Raw genomic sequence first — 1,054 nt, forward strand, 5'->3', positions numbered from 1 at the left:
CAGGCGACTTCCTGAGCCCTCTGCCACTTACAGGCCCTGAGCCTCGGACAAACTGGGCAGTCCAAGGCCGGCGTGATGGCAGAGAGGTGTAAGAGTGCAGAGGTAGGCGGGGCTGGAGCTTGTTGGCAAAGAGTCTGGATTTTACTCAACGTGTTTAGGGAGCCTTGGATGTCATAAAGTTTCTGTGTTAAGAATACGACTCCGCTGAGGGAAAATGGCCAGTGGGCAAGCATGGAAGTGGGGAGGCTGGCCAGAAAATCTGTTGGATGGCTTCTAGGATGAAAACTGGCACATACCGGTGTACCAGCCAGAGAGCAGGCACTCAGTAAATGGTAGAACTGTTTCTGTCATAAGAAGTGATAGGGAAGGGTAACGAGCAGGTCTCCCCTCCCTCAGGGGGTCAGTGAGATGAGCAGTGGTCGTACCTGGACAGGGAGGGAAGTGAGTGGAAGTTGGTTCAACTGCCCTTTCAAGACATTGTTTGTAGATGGTTCTGGGAGGGCCCGGACAATGGCGGCGGCACTTCGGTGATTGGGCAGGAAGGCAGGAAGTCGCATCTCTGCGCTGCAGGGATGAGCAAACGTCAGTCCCAAACAGTGGCTCAGGGGCCGCCGGCCTCTTGGTCATCTCCCACCAGCTCCCTCTCCCGTTCTTTGACGAGAACAATTATGCGTTCTCAATCTTACGTAAAGCGCGGGGCAAACTCAGCTGCAAGACAAGTCCCCGCACCCCTTCTTCAGGGCGGCTGGCTGCAGCACCTTCCGGCGCACCGGAGAGCACCTGACGCTGTGGTGAACAGGCCCCACCCCCGCGCTCGGCCCCGCCCCTGCGGGGCGGTGGACGCTTCCGACTCCGCGGTGCGAGCTCCGCCCACAGCTCCTGGGGCCCCGCCCGTTGGCTGTCACTCGGGGCTCCGCCCCATTAGTGGGCGGAGCCTTCGCCCAGCCCTTTGGGCGCACGCTCGGCCTGCCCCTCCCGCGGCTCCGACCCGCCGGCGCCCACGTCCTCCCGGGAGCGCGCGCGCCGGTGCGGGTGCGTGCGTGAGCGTGCGTGA

This window comes from Phocoena phocoena, chromosome 15 (genome assembly GCF_963924675.1).
Source record: "Phocoena phocoena chromosome 15, mPhoPho1.1, whole genome shotgun sequence".
Taxonomy (NCBI): domain Eukaryota; kingdom Metazoa; phylum Chordata; class Mammalia; order Artiodactyla; family Phocoenidae; genus Phocoena; species Phocoena phocoena.